The sequence below is a fragment of the Ursus americanus genome, chromosome 16 (genome assembly GCF_024610735.1).
Source record: "Ursus americanus isolate L20-20 chromosome 16, mUrsAme1.1.p, whole genome shotgun sequence".
Taxonomy (NCBI): domain Eukaryota; kingdom Metazoa; phylum Chordata; class Mammalia; order Carnivora; family Ursidae; genus Ursus; species Ursus americanus.
Window position 1 is genome coordinate 8,004,051 of NC_142142.1, and position 17,506 is coordinate 8,021,556.

A 17,506-nucleotide genomic window follows, 5' to 3' on the forward strand; every position below is an offset into this window, starting at 1 on the left:
GGGTATTGCTAGGCTCCTCCCTCCCCCAAGCACGGGGGTACCCTGGGCAGCAAGACCCTGCCGGCCCGAGGGCAGCTGCCAGAGCTCTAGGGTGCAGGGACGGGAGGGTGGGGATGGAGGGTGGGAGAGGAGGCAGGGCAGATGCTGGCACGGACCTGCTCAGCAGTCTGGCGTGATGGCTAAGAACGCGAGCCAGGGAGCCAGGCTGTCTGGGTTAGAACCTTTTACTGTGGGACGGAGAACAAGTTACTGAGCCTCTCTGTGTCTCAGTTCTCCCATTTCTAAGATGGGTGGATTAGTAGGATCCCCATCATTGCGAGGGGATGAAGTGAGTTCATGCACGTGGGCGCTTAGCCTGGAGCCTGGCAAGCAATGAGTGTTCAATAAAGGCCACAGCTCCTAAGTCCCGTTCCCCCGAGGTCTGACATCTGTCCCCAAGGATGGCCTCTCTCCTGCATCTTTGAGGCAGTACCTCTCTTTTCTGACCCGGAAGAAAAGAAGCCACCTGGGTTCATCTGGAGCCTGGCGGTTGAGAATAAAGCAGAGGTGAGCACGATGACATTCTGTCCCTCTTCCTCGTTCTCATTCCCAAACAGCTGCCAAAGGCCTGGCTGGATCCCCTTTAGGAGGCCTTCACTCAAGGACATTAGCTTCTTCCCCACAGATGCCCGCCTCGGTGTCTGACAACGGTAAGCTAGGACAGCAGCAGGACACGGGGAGCCTGGCCGTGACCAGCCAGTGGGCAGGACAGAACTGCGATGTCCATGCGCCAGGGACTGGTTCCCAGGACCATAGGAAGGGCCGGTGTGGTGAAGGCAGAGTAGGGACTCTGTCTGAGGATGGGGCTGAAGGCTCTGCCCGGGCTCGGGCTTCATTTGGGGGTCAAAATGGAACAGGCCTGGGACAGGCTCAGCTTTCACGGGGCATGTGTCGAAAACTTGGAGCTGGTGTGTCAAGAATATGTAGATTACGATCTGCTGAATGAGGAGGCATGAGCCTCCCACATGGGGTTGGCTGGTAGCTCCCTCGGGATCAAGCTCCCACTCTGGGAAAGTGAAAACCCTGGATCCTTTTGATTGAAGGCGCAGTTTCAATATGCTCACACAAAGGAAGTCAAGTCAAAGGTGTATTACTTTGAGATCCCAGAACAGGCACAGTGAGCCAGGGAAAGGGCAGTCCTCCGTCCAGGGCTTCAGCAAGCAGGAGACAGAGAGCAGGGCAGCAAGCCTCTATTACTTAGAAGGAGGTCGCTAGATTTTCACGGGCTCAGCTCTGAGTGGTCATTTTAAATGACCAGGAAGAGCAAAACAGAAATCTGTGGTGTAAATCCGAAGCCCGGGTCCTCATCTCAATGTCCAGACTCTGGGACTAAGTGGGGTTGTTGTACTGTAAAATGCCTAAGCAGCAACTCAGAATGTCTATTTTCTCATTACAGGGCAAGGCTTCCGCCAACCCCTGCCCCCTGCCCTGAGGCCTGGGTGCCCTAGGTCGGCGGGCATCTCCATAGTGCTCCCCTGGGGGAGGCTGCCTCCTTCAGCACCTTCTAAATTTAGGGCTGGGCTCTGTGACTCATTCCTGAATCTGCTTTGCTCCCCTCCTCCAGGAGTGTGCTCCCACGGTATTTTTATCCTCTGCTGCCTCCGACCGATTAATAAGGCCCTGGAATCCTGCAGCAGCCACCACACCAAGAAAAGCTTCCCTAGGGCACCCACCCCAGGTCAGCCCTGGGCTGGTCTCTGACCAGGTCCTCTACTCTGCCTCCCCTCCCCTCCCCTCTCTATGCACCCACCTCCACCCTGCCACCCCCCCAAGCAGGCCCCACCCAGGCAGCATTGGGGCTGGTCCAAGCAGGGTTGAGGGGGCATTGGGAGGGAGAGATGGAGACAAGCCCTGCCCTCTCCAAATTGGTGGCCTGGCAGAGAGCCCTGACCTAATGTCAGGAGACCTGAGTTTCGGTCCAGACTCACTCCTACCTTACTGGGGGGCTCTTGGTGAGTTCTTGGCCTCTCTGGGTTTTTCTTTCCTCCTCTATACATAAGGGGTTTAAAGGAGACCTCCATTATGGAGGCTTGGACCAGAGTTGAAATTACCACTGGGCCAGACCCCTACTATCTAACCGGGTGGGCTGGGGGAGGGGCACCTGATGTCAGGCCCACCTCGGCCCCTCCCTACCCTCCAGTTCTTGCTTTGATCAGGGCAAACACAGGTCAAGCCCCTGCTGTGAGCATTTTCCGGCTTCTGCCTTGCAGGGAGGAAAGGTTGTGCAGGACTCCAAACCCTGACGGGATTAAAGACCCCAGTCAGTTCTGGACTGACTGTCCAGGGCTGTAACAGGCAGCTTTGAACAAAAATCACCTTAACTCCGCACCTCAGGTCGTGGGGAAGGGAACTGTGTTGCATGTGGAGTGCGAACACTCTTTGAGGCACTTGTTCTCGGCCAGGTTCCCAGTGCCAGAGGAGGAAATGGGGATGTGGGTCCCCATCACCCTCCACCCCCTCCTGGCTTCCAGAAACTTGAGCTCCCAGGGCATGGAGGGGAAGTATCTGGGAGCTGAGCAGACCTGGGGCTGCAGCATCTCTCCCCCTGCCTGGCTCTAGTAGGACCCAGCTTCAACCTGTGTTCATGAGCAACAACAATGGCTAATGTTTACTGAGTATGTGGCCCGTGCCTTGTGCTGTTCTATGTGCTTAACAGCTCATAACTCATTTAATTCATAGTTACACCCTGGATAAGTCTTACTATTGCCACTTGACAGACAACTTGAGCCTCAGAGAGCTTGTGACTCACCCAGGGTAACAGCACTAAGTCACTAGGAGGGCTGATTAAAAGCCAGGTCGGCGGCAATCCTGGCTTCTATTTGCTGCCCCAAGGTAGCTGTTCTCAGAGTATACATTAGACACTCAATAAACATTTGATGAAGATGTTTGATCACTGCCATGTAATGGAAAGATCCCTATCCTAGTTCGGTTCTACCTCAACTCCTTGTGTGTCCTTAACAGTCTTTTCCTCCTTTAGCCTGAATCCAAGAATCTTGGATTTCTAGTTCTACAAACATTTGCCTTTCATGACTTGCCTGAGAAGGCTCCATCTGCAACTAGAACTCCCATGCCCCCCCACCCGACCTGTCCCTGGAAACTTTAAAAGCCAGCACTTCAGAGAGAACCACCTGGGTACAGCCCAGCCTCACCACTACAAGGGACAGAGAAAAGTTCACATCTCTGGAGGGCAGCTGCCTGACCCTGTGGTTCCACCTGGCTGCTCTACCTGGCTGGAAGAGTGGCTCCTACAGCCTCGGCTCAATGAGCACCCCTTCCTCTCATCAACAGGCCAGTCCAGATACTACCTCCTGCTGCCACTGGCCCCAGCTGGTCACCTGATTACCCAATTCCTCCCAGGCTCTGAAACAAAGCCCCTTGTCCTCCTACTCCTTCCCATTCAAGGTCTATCACCTTAGCACTAACCCCTCATCTGTCACACCTGGGCTCCTTCCTTGCCTGGACCATGGTCCCAAGGAGCAGGGTCTGTATTGCTCCAGCAACACTCTTCTTTCTCCAGCATTCTCCAGATCCTCCTTAGTTTCCTGCCTTGGGTAGCCATCTCAAGAGAGCAGGGCCCTCCTTCATTAGGGCCAAGTGGGGTAGGAGAAGGATTGGGAATAGGGACTTCCCCCAGGCCCTCAGAGTAAAGTCGATTTCTGAGCCTTATCCAACAAAGACACTGATCTTTGGGGTGCAGGGAAGGTCTCCCGGCCCCAAGGCAGTAGGGCTGGGCTTCAGCCCTCCCAAAGGCAGTAGGGCTGGGCTTCAGCCCTCACTCACAGACTGGAGATACATGCAGCAAGTTCCTGCCCCTTTTGGGGCCCTTAGTTTTGCAATTTGTAGAATAAGGAAATGGGCCCCTCAATCTGCAACCACCTGACTATAATATTTTTACCTTTATAGACTGCTTGGGAATTTAGTTTCACTCCTGGATCTCATCTGATCCTCCCAACAACCCCTTTCCATTTACAAACTAGAAGGCTTAGGTTCCCAAGGGAACAGAATTACCCAAGGTCACACAGCAAGTCAGAGGCAGAGTGTAGGCTAGAGCCGGTGAATCCTGAACCATCTCTGGTCCTTCACACTCTATTAGGCTAGGACTCTGGCTGTTTGAATTTCTCTGACCCCTTGTCCCATTTGTAAAAAACCTGCTGCGAAATAATTAGAATATATTATGGAAAACTAAATGTCTTACATCAAAAAAAAAAAAAACAAAAAACAAAAAACCAAAACCAAAACCAAAAAACCAACAACACAAAAGACAATGAACAAAAACCCCAAACCCACCGCCCTGCTATGAGGATCAAAATAAGAGAGGCGATGAAGGGGTCTGTGCTTTACAAACCATAAGAAAAAGGACAACAGAAAGAACCCAAGACCTTTACGCTCTTTATTTTACTGTTATCTTCACTGAGGCGCCCCCAAGTGTTGATCCCGAGACACTCCGTTAGCGCAGGCGCTCTTCGGTGTTTACAGAGGCCGCGAGGTCCCACATTTGCGCGTGCGCCTGCCGCCAGAAGCCGCCCAATGGCCTTCAGGCTGCTCCCGGTTGGACGCTGCCTCCAGGTCCCTTCGTGGTTGTCACCGCGGCTCCCTGGCGCCCCCCGTCGGTTCCACTTCGGCTGAGGCAACCTCACTGTCGCAGAGCGGTGGCCATCTGAGGTGTGGCAGGAAGAGACCCCGCTCGGTTGCTATCGTCCTTCTTCCCTGGGGACTCCAGCATCTTAACCGCCGCTCCACTAAACCTTGGGTGTCTATCCTGTTACCCTTCACGGTAGACATGGCGATCACGGTGAAGTGGACCGCAGTGACCCACGCACTGCCTTATGGGAGCCTTAGTTCACGCCTACCACTTTTCTGGAGTTGGAATGCTTTAAAAACTACACTTCCCAGAAGCCGAAGAAAGAGAGTCGCTGAAGACGGCCCGGGGCATGTTGGGAGATGGAGTTTGGCTACCATAGTGAGTTTGTGAGAGCAGGGAAATACGGTGAAGCTTGGGAACCCAGTGCGCTGAGCCCGGCTTGTGGGCTCGAGGCACGCCATGAGTTACATAGTAGCTGTTATAGGAAAATAGTGCTGTTAGGGCTGAGTTTTAGAAAGAACACCACTCACTAATGTCTGCACTTCGCACAGGGCTTCCACCCCCATCACTCCTTGGAGACTGCATTCATAGGGGTCACCCTCGTTCGGACTCCCACTTCTTATGCTGTTCAGTGAACCTTTTGTGTTGACGGAAATGTTCTGTAACTGCACTGTCCAATATGGTAGCCACTAGTTTGTGGCTACCAAACACTTGACATGTGGCTAAGTGCCATGAGGAATAAAATGTTTTATTAATTTTAAAATAATTTAAGTTTAATATAATTAATCACTTCTTTTTTAAAAAGATTTTCTTTTTAGGGGAGTCTGGGTGGCTCAGTCGGTTGAGCCTCGGACTCTTGATTTTGGCTCAGGTCAAGCAGGATCTCTGCTTGGTAAGATAGAGACCTCTCGGCTCAGCAGGAGTCTGCTTGAGATTCTCTTCCTCTTCCTTTGCTCCTCCCACCCTTTAAAATAAATAAATCTTTAAAAGATTTTATTTTTAAGTAATTTCTACACTGAAGGTAGGGCTCAACTCACAACCCTGAGGTCAAGAGTCACATGCTCCACCAACTGAGTCAGCTAGGCTCCCCTACTTTTTTTTTTTTTTTAAATTAATCTCTATATCTAACGTGGACCTCAAACTCATGACTCAGATCAAGAGTCCAGTGCACCACAGACAGAGGCAGCCGGGCATCCCTGTAATTATCACTTCATTATTTTTATTTACCAAAAAAAAAAAAGATTTTATTTGACAGAGCATGCTCGCTTGCACAAGCAGGGGGAGAGGCAGGGAGAGGGAGAAGCAGGCTCCCCACAGAACAGGGAGCCTGATGTGGCTGGATCCCAGGACCCTGAGATCATGACCTGAGCTGAAGGCAGAGGCTTAACCGACTGAGCTGCCCAGGCGCCCCTGTAATTATCACTTTAAATTAAAATTGAAATCACCTAGTCGCTACTGTATTGGAGAGTAGCACAATAAACTAGACCTCTTAGTAGCATTCACTGCCAGTAATCACCCTCCTGCTTGGTGAGACTTACACTTTAGTGTTCTTCCTGCCTACTCACTATTCTGTCTTTACAGATTCCTCTTCCATCGTTTGTCTCTTGAAAACCTAAACATTAGTTCGGACTGTAAAAATCTGCCCTGTTATTTATCAGGCCGGAATAACAGACACAGATACGCCAGCTGCAAAATTACCAGGAGATGCTATGTTTCCCAAGAACATACTGCAGCTATAATATGCCATAACAACCCCCTTCTTTGAGTAACTACCTCTTTCTTACTCACTGAGCAACTTTGTTTTCTAAAATCGTAGACTATCAGAACCTTTGCTGTTTGAAATTATATAAGTAAGAATGAAACTTTTGCCTGGAGTATCTAACTCGCAAATGGACAAGATTCACACCCCAGATGCAGAGATTCAGATAAGGTGTTTCTGAACATAATATATCACATCTTTTTAAGCTTTATTGTTTCTAAGGAAACAGGCCCCTGGCTCCACTTAGCAGTGGATGTTGGCGCCTTTATAGAGTTCTCTTTTGCTTTGAGCCATCAAAATATTGCTTCATTTAAATTTCACCTAATGCCACCGCTCTCTCAAATCCTGTAATAACTCTTTTGTGTTTGGTGGGACACCCCATGGTTCCTCTGGTGTATTGTCTTGACTTCATTGGACTGAGTTTGTCCCTGGTGGTGGTCTTGGGTGATCGGGCTAGGACACCCTGAAATACAGCTGTCAGGTTCTGTAACAAGCCCTTTCTTCACTCTACATACTCTTTGGATGACCTCATTCACTTCTATCCATATGCTGATGACACCCCCACCCCCACCCCACCGGCAGCCTCCAGCTCAGGGCTTACTCCTGCTTCTGGGACATCCGCTTCTGGTCACTTTTATGTTGTTGGTTTTTTTTTTTTTTTTTGAAACCGCTCCTCACTGATGTGTTCAGGTAAGAACTAGGTTCTGAATACCTCTGACCATGAGATGGGTGGGGACACTCCTCACCTGGGTCAGGTACCTCTTTACCCACTATCCTCAAAATTGCTTCACACAGAATCAGCTGCATTTCACATAGGTCAGCATCCTAAAAGCTTAAAAAGTTGGGAGGGATGGAGGGAGGAGCAGGTAGAAACTGGGTCTGAATTACTCTGTCCCTTGCCCCTGACCCTTCAATAAAGGTGGGGCCCCAATGAGCAGGCTGCAGAGGCGATCCCAACTGTCTTCCCAACTGTCTCCTCCTTCTCCTCTTCCCTATGGTCGCCTCCCTTGAAGCCTTTCCAGTTGGTGTCTCCACCCCTTCCAGTCCCCAGTCCCTTCTAGGGCCTTGGGAATTTCACAGGCACCTGCCTTTGTGGAGCCTGATGGCTTTCTCCTTGGGCCAGCTGTGCTGAGGGGAACATGTGGCCTGTCTGCTGCCAGGAAGGAAGGTGAGGACTGTGGAAGCTTCCGTAGGGCTGTGCCTGTTTTTTTCCTTGAACACATCTGAAACCAAACATACTTAACATCTTGAGGATTTCACTTCCTTGTGAAGGACCTTCTTCCCACTTCCTCCCACTCCACTTCCGCCATATCTCATCTACCAAAGAAGGTTGTATTCCTCTTATTCACATAACTCTCACCTGACTTCTTAGAACATACAAAGGGGTCACCTTCTCCTTTCCTGCCCATTTCAAAGCATTGCTCACACTGAATGATGCCCAAATCACAACCCTGGAAGTATGATCACTTTTCAACCTGGTCCTTTAACCTTTGCTAGAGCACAGAAGGGACAGCCTCATGTGTCAAAGGATCACTGTGTGGTCCTGTCACAGTATTTTGAAGTAGCCCTCTAAATACTTAACTTTAGGGATGCCTGGGTGGCTCAGTCGGTTAAGCGTCTGCCTTTGGCTCAGGTCATGATCCCAGGGTCCTGGGATGGAGCCCCGCATCGGGCTCCTTGCTCAGCGGGGAGCCTGCTTCTCCCTCTGCAGGCCCGCAACCCCCTGCTTATTTTCTGTCTCTGTCTCTAATAGGTAAATAAAAACTTTTTAAAAAAATATTTAACTTTAAGCAAAATCCCTTGGCTGTACTTTCAAGGTTTTTAAGAATATGTGTATAGTCACCAACTTAAAAAACAAAAATTCAAACAGCCTACTTGAAGAATATAATACTCAAACTCTTAGTGCTTCCTTATGGTTTCTAACAGGATTTAGTATTATTGTTACTATTATTGGGGGTTTTTTTTGAAAGGGTTAGGAGGGTCTTTTATTTTTACCTTGAAATAAAGAAGTGATGTCTTTAAATTTAAAAGAAAGCCCAAATCACTCACACTTGGTGAGTGTAGCTTCAGTTCCTGTCTCCCCAACTCTGCTTTCCCTGTGAAGCAATAGTCATCGGTGTGTGCATGTGGTGTGTAGGGAAGGTCAGGGGCCCCAGAACCCCATTAGCTATAGATGAACTCACTTCTTTCAAACCCTGAGTGTTTTGACCATTTCACACTTCTAAGCCATTGATTTTTTAGTTCTGTTTTTAAAAATTTTTTTAAGTTTATTTTTTTTAGTAATCCTTACGCCTAACTTGGGGCTCGAACTCACTACCTTGAGATTAAGAGTCACATGCTCCCCTGATTGAGCCAGCCAGGTGCCCCTAATTTTTAGTTCTTTATTATCTAATTTATAATCTTTAGTGAGCCATTGGTTATAAACAACTATTTAAAGAGAAGCATAGAAATAAACCATAGGGGTACCTGGCTGGCTCAGTTGTGGAGTGTGCCACTCTTGACCTCAGGCTTGTAAGTCTGAAACCCAAGTTGGGTATGGAGATTACTTAAAAATAAACTCTTTAAACAATAAATTAAAACCTGTAAATTTGCCTCAAGATGATTATTACCAAATTCTTGCATTTATCCAATCAAAATTCACACACGGTACATCCAGATGTCACTAAATTGCAAAGCCACATCTAGAAAAAATAAAAAAAGACATGATGATCATATCCCATTTAACTTTCCATGTACCAAGAAGAAAGCCAACCCGGCCCCAAGGTGTCATTTGTGAAAACTGCTTGCAAACAGCAGTCTGAACTTTTTCTCTCATTTAGAAACAAAACGTAAACATTAGAAACAAAAAATAAACCCATTGGATTGTAAGAAGCATTATGAAGTCTTTCAGACATATATTTCCAATGTTAGGAAAGACCTATCTAGCTCCTTCCTTGAATTGCATTGAACTCCATCTTGTGGATGTACCATGATACATGTAACCCTTCAGCCTGTCATACACTGCAATGCAGTTGCTCGCTCCAAGAGTGTGTGTATGTGTGTGTGTGTGCATGTGTGTGTGTGTGTTATATGGCCCAGGTGCTCTCCCAAGAGGTTAGAGGGAGAGGAATGATGGCTCCCTCCAGAGGAATGATGGCTCCATTTTCCCCCACCTTCACCAACTCTGAATATTAATTTCTTTTTTTTAAGGTTTATTGATTTATTTTTTGAGAGAGAGAGTTGGGGGAGGAGCAGAGGGAGAGAATTTTCAAGCTGACTCTCTGCTGAGCACAGAGCCCACCGTGGGGCTTGATTTCATGAACCTGAGACCATGACCTGAGCCAAAACCAAGAGTGTGATGCTTAACCGACTGAGCCGCCAGGTGCCCTGAGTTTTAGTTCTTTTTATATTCTGGATTCTTAACCCTTATCAGATATATATTTGCAAATATTTTCTCCTATTCTGTAGGATATTCTCATTTTCTTGCTAGTCTCCTTTGATGCACAAAAGTTCTTAATTATGATGATGTCCAATCTATGTTTTCCTTTGTTGCCTGTGCTTTTGGTATCCTATCCATGAAATCATAGTCATGAAGATTTTTCCCACTGCTTCCTCAAAGAGTTTTGTAGTTTTAGCTCTTAAGTTTAGATCTTTGATTCACTTTGAGTTAATTTTTGTACGTGGTGTGAGGTAAGGGTCCAAATTTATTCTTTTGCATATGGAAATCCAGTTGTTCCAATGCCATTTGTTCAAGAAACAATTCTTTCCCCCATTGAATGAACTTGGCATCCTTGTCAAAAATCAATTGGCCATGGGGTGTCTGGGTGGCTCAGTCAGTTAAGCATCTGCCTCCAGCTCAGGTCATGATCCCAGGGTCCTGGGATCAAGCCCCATGTCAGTCTCCCTGTTTAGCCCGGGGCTGCTTCTCCCTCTGCCCCTTTCTCCCACTCGTGCTCTCTATCCCAAATAAATAAATAAAATCTTTTAAAAAATCCACTGGTCTTAGATATATGGGTTTATTTCTGGATCCCAAATCTATTCTAGTGGTTTTTATGTCTATCCTTTGCCAGAACCACACTGTTTTAACTATTGTAGCTTTGTAGTACATTTTGAATTGTGAGGTCCTCCAACTTTGTCCTTTTTCAAGATTGTTTTGGCTGTTCAGGATGCCTTGCAATTCTATATGAACTTGAGGACTGGCATTTCCACTTCTGCAAGAAAATCTCTTGGAATTTTGATAGGGCATGGTGTCTTTTTTTTTTTTTTAAAGATTTTATTTATTTGTCAGAGAGAGAGAGAGAGAAATAGAGAGAGAGCACAAGCAGGGGGAGTGGCAGGCAGAGGGAGAAACAGGCTCCCCCCTGAGCAAGGAGCCCGACACGGGACTTGATCTCAGGACCCTGGGATTATGACCTGAGCCAAAGGCAGACGCTTAACCGACTGAGCCACCCAGGTGTCCCAGGGCATGGTGTCTTTCATTGTTCAGAAATTTTACATTTTGATATGGTTAAATTATCTACCTTTTCTGTTGTAATTTTTTGGTTTTGTGTGTTGTTTAGGAAAGTCTCCCTACCCCAAGGTTATAGATGAATTACCCTAATTGTTTCTAATGTTTTTATCATTTTTATGTGTATAAGTCATAATGTAATATAATCTGTTTGGAATTTACTGTTTTGTATATGGTGTGAAGTAAGGACTCTAACTGTATATTTTTCTCTAACTGGATAAATAATTGTCCTTACATAAATTATTCAATAGACCCCTCTTTCCACTTATTTGAAATTCCACCTTCATCATATATTAAACTCCTACAGGGGAGGATCTATTTCTGGTCTCTATTCTGTTATTAATCTTGCCTATTTCTGAACTAACAGCACACCATTTTTATTATAATAGTCTTTCCCTATTCTTAAAATATTTTTTTCTCAGGTATTCTTTTTTGAGATGAGTGTCAGAGACAACTTGTCAAGTTCTATAAAAGATATGCTTTTGGGATTTCAGTTGGAAAATAATGAATTCATTTTTTGTGTAAATTATATTTTTATTTTTAGCCTTCCCAACACCAAACATTTTATGTATTTTCTTTCACTCAGTTATCCTCTTATGTCCTTCAGTTAATTCAATTGATCACATTAAGATACATTAAGGATATAATTGATACAAACATTCAAATTAAATTTGGTTGTTCATTTGCAACTTGTAAATTTTTTTTTAAAGATTTATTTTTATTTTAGAGAGAGAGAGAGAGCAGGGGCAGAAGGAGAGGGAGAGGGGAAGCAGACTCCCCTTTGAGTGTGGAGCCCAACACAGGGCTTGACCTCATCACCCTGAGATCACGACCCTGAGATCATGACCAAGCCAAAACCATGAGTTGGACACTTAACTGACTGAGCCGCCCAAGTGCCCCTGCAGCTTGTAAAATTTTTCTTGGGTATATTCCTACATCTGTTAGTTTTTGCTGAGGTTGTGACTTACTTCATTTTTATTACATTTCTTTTTTTTTTTCATTAAACTTTTGTATTTTAATGGGTCTCAAAATTCTGTGACAGATTTTTGGTCAAGTTGTTTCCATTAAAAAGTACTGATTTTAAAAACTAATAACTTAAAACTGCCACATACACACACACACACAAAAAAATGGTCCACAAAACATTCTCCTTTCCTTCTGAAGGTTTTACGATGCACTGTTATCATTAACCAGTCTTTTACTATTAAACTTAAATGGCCAATTGACGCAGTTCTGAGACTGTTCTTCCACCACTGATTAAGACTGGGGTGGCAGGTATTGGGGATAATATTCATTTAGCCTTCTGAGCTTTCTGGGCAGACTTGGTGACCTCGCCAACTCCAGCTGCCTTCTTGTCCACTGCTCTGATGACACCCACAGCAACCGTCTGCATTTTTATTACATTTCTAAATGGACATTACTGGGTCATATAATGACTGAGTAGATATATTCTAAATATTACTTATAGAAATTTTCCTACAGGTCCATTAACACACTTAAAAAGAGATCTACGTATAAGGCTGTATGCCGTAACATAGTAAGGGCAAATAATGGGAAGTAGCCTAAATGTTTATCAATATGGGACTGATTAAATAAACTGCAGTTCATTCACATAATGAGATGCTTTGCAGTCTTAAAAGGAATGAGGTAGATCTAAATATTCTGATATGGGAAGTTCTCTAGGGGCACCTGGGTGGCTCAGTCATTAAGTGTCTGACTCTTGATGTCAGCTCAGGTCATGATCTCAGGATCATGCGATCGAGCCCCGTGTTGGGTTCTATGCTGGGTGTGGAGCCTGCTTAAGATTTTCTTTATCCCTCTAACCCTCTCCCCAACTCTCTTTCTCTCAAAAACAAAACAAAACAAAACAAACCCCAAAGTTCTCTACATATTGAAAATGTATTGTTATATAAAGAAGCAACGTGTGGAACTGTGTTTTGTATTTTTGTATGTTTGTATACGCATAAATATTTCTGAAAGGATACATACTAGCTAATGGTGATACTTCTCGAGAAGGAGACTGGGAAATTGGTGTGTGTCAACAGCAATGATGTATTCATACAAATTTTCTCTTCCGGGGGACAAGGGAAGACTGTATTTCCCAACCGTTCCAGTAGATGTGATCTCATCACTAAGAGTGTAGGCGGAAGATTGTGGCACTTCAGGTCCAAGGTAATTGTCAGTGTGAAAGCTTTCCACTCCCCCCCCCCCCCATCTAAGCAGCTGGGATCAAAGAGCTTTGAGATGATGGTGATGCTGGGTAGAAGCAGCTGGGATCTGAGTCACTGCTGGAGGAGAACAGCGCACCGATATGGTCTACCCGCGCTGGGATGTGAGTGAGAAGTAAACCTTTGTGCGTTAAGCCACTAAGATTTGAAGGTTTATTTGGTGCCACATATAATGAATTAAAGATGGCCAGAGATTTTTTTGACACTTCTTTCACTGAAAGCTGGATCTATGAATCTGGGCTGGACCGTGATTGCTTTGGACAACAGAATCTGGGCTGGACCGTGTCCTTGAATCTGGGCTGTCCTTGAATCTGGGCTGGACCGTGATTGCTTTGGACAACAGAATGCAGAGCAAGCGATGCTGGGCTAGTTTCTGGGCTCGAGCCGTACAGGACTAGCAGCTCACTGCCTGCTGGAATGCTCGTTTGGGGATGTTTCCTTTCAGAATCTAGCCACCATGCTCTGAGAAACCAAATGGAGGGGCTACATGTAGGCACTCAGGTTTTCAGCTCTAATCAGCCTTCCAGCCAACAGCCAGCATCTCCTGCCAGCCGAACAAGTCAGCCATAATTAGCAACTAGTCCCACTGAGTCTTCAGATGACTCCACTCCGGCTTGTGGCTGCGACCACATGAGCCTCGAAGTGAGAATCATCTAGCTGAGCTCAGCCAACGTGACTGTTCACGCAGAATCATGAGAGCTATTAAGAAATACATGTATTAAGTAATGGAGAACAAAAGACCACAGAACAGCCTATCCCAACCTGACCAGTATGATGGTGTGTGGCAAAAAGTCTCACCCTTGTACTATTTAAATTTTTGGCTATGTGCATGTGATTTATTTTTCAATTAGATATAGCTACAATTTGGTTTTTTATTTTTTAGTAATTATTACTATTATTTTAAAAAATATTTTATTTATTTATTTGTCAGAGAGAGAGAACACAAGGAGGGGAGTGGCAGGCAGAGGGAGAAGCAGGCTCCCCGAAGAGCAAGGAGCCTGGATGCGGGACTCGATTCCAGCACCCCGGGATCATGACTTGCGCCAAAAGCATACGCTTAACCAACGAAGCCACCCAGGTGTCCCTTACTATTATTTTTTAAGTAGGCTCCGTGCCCAGGGTGGAGCCCAATGCGGAGCTTGAACTCACGACCCTGAGATCAAGATCTGAGCTGAGATCAAGAGTCAGACGCTTAACCGACTGAGGCACCAGGCACCCAATATAGCTACAAGTTTGAATTCACAGCTTCTAAGCCCTGGGCCATTAGAACTGGTTTTGTATGGTTTTGATACCACAGCAACAGCAATATTGACTGATCACCTCAGGTGGTGCCAGGTCCTGTTCTAGGGCTGAAGACAGTGCCGGGATCAAAGCTGACTTGGTCCTGGCTCTCCCGAATCTTCCAGTCAGGTTGGAAAGACAGATCGAAAACAACTGAACAAGCACAGAACAATGATCCTCCCTGGGAGTGAGAAGTGCTCTGAGAGGAAGAACAATTAGATGTTGTGGACATTGACTGGAACAGACGCTATTTCAGATTGGATGAACAGGGAAGATCTTCTGAAAAAAAAAGGGGGTTGTGTCAGCCCTTAAAAGATCTGAAGGAAGAGCACCAGAAATAGCGAATATCCAAGGCAAATAGTCAACGTGGGAGTGAGCTGGGCAGTTATTCAGTGTTGCGAATAAGGCTTTGCTCCACAGGGTAGAAAGACGTAAAGTCAGAGATGAGAGCAGGACCTTGCAGGCCATGATAAAGGATCTGAAATTTGCTTTGAATATGCTGGATGGAATATGCTGGAAAACCCTTTGGAGGGTTTTATTTATTTATTTTTTAAAATTTTATTTATTTATTTGAGAGAGAGACAGCCAGCGAGAGAGGGAACACAAGCAGGGGGAGTAGGAGAGGAAGAAGCAGGCTCATAGCCGAGGAGCCTGATGTGGGGCTCGATCCCATAACGCCGGGATAACGCCCTGAGCCGAAGGCAGACGCTTAATGACTGAGCCACCCAGGCGCCCCTGGAGGGTTTTAAATTACAGTGACCTGAGTTGATTAAGGTTTTTAAATAGTCGCTCTAGCTGCTGGGAGATGCCTAACCTGGATGTGAGTTTTAAACTACAGTTGACCCCTGAACAACATGGGGATTAGGTGCACCAACCCCTGCACAGTAAAAAATCCACGTATCATTTTTCACTCCCCTAAAACGTAACTACTAATAGTCTACTGTGACCAATACCACAGACAGTCGATTAACACACATCTTGTATATTATATGTATTATATACTGACTTCCAATAATAGAGTAAGAGAAAAGAAAACGTTATTAAGAAAATCATAAGGAAGAGAAAATACATCTACAGTGATGTGCGGCCACGAGTGGATGGTCAAGAAAGAATTTTTGAGATGTTTTTGGTACAAAAAGGTGCTTTTATTATAGCACAGGGACAGGACCTGTGGGCGGAAAGAGCTGCACTTGCGTTTGTGGGGAGTGACTGATGAAACACATTTTAGTTAGTGGGGGTTAGAGCATAAGTGTCTGGGGAGTTCGGAAGCAAGGCCTTCCAGGGCCTTGAGCGGCTGGCTGCTGCTAAGGTGAGGTTATTTACCACTGTCTAGCAAAACATCAGTCTTGAGACCCTTCAGATGTGTGTCAGTGGGCCATATGCTTGGAAGGTAGTTGCTAACATATATCTCTGGGGGGTGTTCATGGCTAGCAGAGGGAAGTAACACCAACAAGAGCAAAGCTACAGTGGTAAAACATTAGAGTCCTCGAGGGGAGCTATAGGAGTGTTACAACTGTATGTCTCAGGAATTGGGCCTGGAGACTCCAAGGGAGGGCCGAATAGCCAAGCCACAACAAAGCCTGGCCTTTGTTTCTTTCTCTCCCATCATACAGTACCATATTTATTGAAAAAAATCCGCATACAAGTGGGTCTGCACAGTTCAAGCCCCTGTTGTTCAAGGGCCGGCTACATATTCTAAAGTGCACTAGGTCTCTCAAGTATGATTTAGTCACTTTTTATATACATTGGTCATCGAATCATGGTTTCCTTACACGAAGATACATGAAACAGCATGTTAAATGTGAAAAATAGGAATGTGTTGCTTTTACTATGAATGTTATCTAAGATTTTAAGTGAACTTCATAACACAATCTCTCATATTCTAAAGATAGAAGATAAATATTTTTAGTCCAAATCAATCGCTTCTTCATCCTATTATTTAAAAACGACAAATTATTTCAAATTTCCTAAGAGTGAGGTAAAAAAGGGTTAGGAACCCCTCACCCCAAAACAACTCCTCACTTGAGAGAAATATCATCTATTCACTGTCACCAGCTGGCTCTGGGTCTCCATGGTACACGGAGTCTCCTGGGCACGTAGGAGATTGTTACCACCTACACCCACTCCTTCAACAGACAGGCGAGGCTTGGAATGCGGCTCAGGTCAAAAGGCCTTCACTCAGTGAAGGGGCAGGGACGTTTTCCTGGAGGACGGGACCCATGAGTAGGAGTCGGTGGGCCTAGAGGGGAAGGTGTTCCAGAGGAGCTGGTGCAAAGGAAATGTGGGGCACTGAGCTCAGTTCAGGGTGGTTTCGAAGCATAGCAGGGGTACATCATCCGGGGGTGTCGCTTGTGACCCGTCCCACCATGGGCATCTCAAAAGACCTGTCACGTCCAGGGCCTGTGTGGCTCCCCAGTAGCGCCCGATTTCTCTCCGTTTCCAGGGGATAGACAGCTCCGCATTCACTCACCGAGAGCAGGGTGAGGCCGGGTCCAGCGAACCCCTCCTTTCATTCTTCATAGCAGCCGTGCCTGCAGAGCTCTGGCCGGGAGTCTTGCTGGAGACAGTTTATCACCTGCAACCCGTGACTCACTGTCAAGCGCACCTGCACGAGATGTGGCTACTCCTCCAGAGGCCGCCCCACGAGAGGGAACGGATAAGCCCCGAGACCGGACACGGGGCTGCAGGCCACGTTAGCCACCCACTCCTGTGCAACCTCAGGCCAGCCGCTTCTGCCTTCTGGGTCCGGGATTTGCCGGATGAAACCGGCTGCCTCCCTTCACTCTCAGGGACCTCCATTTTCTGCGAGCTGAGCCCCTAAACCCCGCTCTCCACGGGCGCTCTTCTGCCTCCTGTCCTTCCACGAGATTCTGTCCCCTGGCAGTTTCTATGTCCTCAACCCTCTGCACCTGTTCTTCCCGCTGCCCGCAATCTTCCTCTCTCCCCCTGGCCAGCACCTACCTACGGCAGCCCTCGCGTTCCAGCTCAAACGCCGTCACCTCCGAAAGCAGGGCCTCTTCCCTTCAGTCCCCTCCTCCTCGCCGTCACGCTGCGTGTGCCTCGTGCCTGTGTCGCCTCCCCGCGCAGATCTTGAGCGCCTCCAGGGCAGGGTCCGGGTGTGAGGGGTCTCT

General features: G+C 46.6%; 1 long non-coding RNA gene across 2 annotated transcripts; it reads right to left on the reverse strand.

Moving 5' to 3' along the window:
* Nucleotides 1-11,853: 11,853 nt before the first annotated feature.
* On the reverse strand, nt 11,854-17,485 carry LOC123804198 (uncharacterized). 2 transcript variants are annotated; one of them, XR_015726925.1, is made up of 3 exons: nt 17,337-17,485; nt 16,846-16,950; nt 11,854-14,654 (listed from the first exon to the last, which is right to left on the reverse strand). It is a non-coding gene; the product is annotated as an uncharacterized LOC123804198 (long non-coding RNA). The 2 variants fall into 2 exon arrangements; XR_006783112.2 differs by lacking the exon at nt 11,854-14,654 and having other exon boundaries at nt 16,171-16,950.
* Nucleotides 17,486-17,506: the final 21 nt, after the last annotated feature.